At 43.4% G+C, this 2,902-nt stretch overlaps 1 pseudogene; it reads left to right on the forward strand.

Moving 5' to 3' along the window:
* The first annotated feature begins 724 nt into the window (after positions 1–724).
* Positions 725–955, forward strand: LOC122693368 (annotated as a pseudogene).
* Positions 956–2,902: the final 1,947 nt, after the last annotated feature.

Consider the following 2,902-nt stretch of genomic DNA (forward strand, 5'->3'; position numbering starts at 1 on the left):
TGGGCATACACACCGAGGAAACCAGATCTGAAAGAGACACGTGTACCCCAGTGTTCATCGCAGCACTGTTTATAACAGCCAGGACATGGAAGCAACCTAGACGCCCATCAGCAGATGAATGGATAAGGAAGCTGTGGTACATATACACCATGGAATATTACTCAGCCATTAAAAAGAATTCATTTGAATCAGTTCTAATGAGATGGATGAAACTGGAGCCCATTATACAGAGTGAAGTAAGCCAGAAAGATAAAGACCATCACAGTATACTAACACATATATATGGAATTTAGAAAGATGGTAATGTTAATCCTATATGCAAAACAGGAAAAGAGACACAGATGTACAGAACAGACTTTTGGACTCTGTGGGAGAAGGCGAGGGTCGGATGTTTCAAGAGAATAGCATTGAAACATGTATATTATCTAGGGTGAAACAGATCACCAGCCCAGGCTGGATGCATGAGACAAGTGCTCGGGGCTGGTGCACTGGGAAGACCCAGAGGGATCGGGTAGAGAGGGAGGCGGGAGGGGGGATCGGGATGGGGAACACATGTAAATCCATGGCTGATTCATGTCAATGTATGACAAAACCCACTACAATATTGTAAAGTAATTAGCCTCCAACTAATAAAAAAAAAAAAGAAAAAAAAAAAAGAATATGTCAGCTGTTTCTGGGCGGCGCGTGGGGTTGGAGGCTGAGAGCTTCCCCTGCCGCCACCAACATGGAGAGTTTGTACTGAGTCCCATTCTTAGTGCTCGAAAGCCTGAACCTGACGCTGAAGAAGCCGCCCTGGGTGCACATGCCATTGGCCGTGATGGTGTACGCTCTGGTGGTGGTGTCTTACTTCCTCATCACTGGAGGAATCATTTATGATGTTACTGTTGAACCTCCAAGTGTTGGTTCAGTGACTGATGAACACGGGTGTCAGAGACCCGTCACTTTCTTGGCCTAAATGGACAGTATACTAGGGAAGGACTTGCATCCAGCTTCCTGTTTAGTTTTTTCATGGCTAGAGTCTTCATGAGAATGAAGCTGCTGGGGTATCTGATGGGTTAGAGTGTCTTTTGAGAAGAAATCAGCAGGTACTGAATTTGCTCCTGTTAATGAAATTTTAAAGACTGTACCAGTCCTCGGATATGAAATACGGAAAAGGATGAAAAGTAGCAGAAAAGAAACATCTAGAGAAAATATAGGAACCATATTAAAGCTTGGACTAGAATGTCTTTTTGGTGTCAGAAACAACCTTATCAGTATCTTTTTCTGCTGGCCTTTACTGACGTATCAATGATGTTAAGTGGCATTTTCTTTGGTGTTTTCTTTTTACTTCTTAAAGAAAATGTACTTCATTTCTACAGCTATAATATTGAATAAAGTGATTATTTTTTACAAAGCCCTTGACATTTTTTGGAGGTGACTTTTCTGACCTTCAGAAATTAATGTAAAACCAGGAAGTGAGACCCCATAAGCTGAGACCTCTGGACAGCTGATCAGTTTTATCAATGGCGCTTTGGCTTTAAACAGAGTGTGTGACAGTACATCATTTCAGATATATACGGAAGACTGTTTCTGGAACAATAAGATATATGAAAAGAGCAGAAATAATTTTTCTAATTAAAAAAATTTTCAGAAAAAATACAGATGAGCAGATATGGCAAAATATTAATGAGTTAAGTCTACATGATGAATATATGGAGGATCATTGCACTATTTTCTCTACCTTTGTGAGTGTTTCCATAATCAACATTTAAAAACTGAAAAGATCTTAAGTATGTATTTAGTAAGTCTTGGAGCATGCTTTCTTGCCCCAGCTTTGTGGTTCTTCTCGGACCTACAGACCCAAAGACTATGCCTTCTGAGGTCTTGCAGCTCAAGCCTTTATTTTACAAATGGCTGAAAAGGTTAATGGCTTTCCAAAGTCACGGCCAGTTAGGGGAAGAGCTGAGTCTGGGCTGGATCTGCAGGAGCCTCAGCCTGTGCTCCACCTGTCTCCTGTCACCTCCCGCCTCGGTTTAGGGCTTAAAGGAGCTATTTTTAAATGTCAGTAAGCAATGGCGGCACACTCAGTTCTTCCGTGTTGTGTTGTGTTGTTAAGGCAGACATTGCCTATGGGTCACTGAGTCCTCATACATACAAAACTTTGATTATACCCTGAAAGTTTTATTCTCTTCAACATGACAGTAAAGTACATTCAAGTCCTTTAGATCTTAAAGTAACCCCTGTGGGCTTTGGCAGCGCGTATGTCAGTTGAGCAGTAAGCATCTGTCATCTGTCTTTCATTAATATTAATTATAAGTGGCCTACAGCTCAGGGGAACAAAGTCCTGTAGATGAGACTTTCCTAAATTCGACCTTCTTGACTTCATAGGTATTCAAAGTGGTTCTTTTCAGAGGTTGGTCTGAATTTGATTTTGATGACTTCAGTAATCAAAAGAGAAGGAATAAACAGGTCCAATCCTGAGAACATGTTGGACTGGCACTCAAGTTGCTCAGGCTAGGAGACACCACTGGAAAGCTGTAGGACTGTGGAAAATTCTGGTGGCTTTTATCTGCCTGGAACTCAGGTTACCAGACGTTCCTCCTCATCTGGTCTGTCTCCCACAGCCCCTTCCTCTCCTCTCACATCCAAACGTGGGAAAGTGAGAGAGGGGGCGAAGTTGCCTTCTTAGGATTTAATTTGGAGTTTTTCTGAGGTTAAGCCTCTTGTTCTCACTTCAGGGGCCCCCACGAGCGTGGCAGGAGCCGGGTGCAGTGAGATCAGCCAGGCACCGCGCCTGGACCCTCCCTCTGCCTGGTCTGGACTGGAGACCCTGCCTCACCATGAGAGGCAACAGTCAGCCCAAGGCTGAGGCACCAGTGACAACACCAGCCCATGGTCCAGTGAGTTTTACCCTCAGGGGACT

The sequence above is a fragment of the Cervus elaphus genome, chromosome 5, assembly GCF_910594005.1.
Source record: "Cervus elaphus chromosome 5, mCerEla1.1, whole genome shotgun sequence".
NCBI classification, from domain to species: Eukaryota; Metazoa; Chordata; class Mammalia; order Artiodactyla; family Cervidae; genus Cervus; species Cervus elaphus.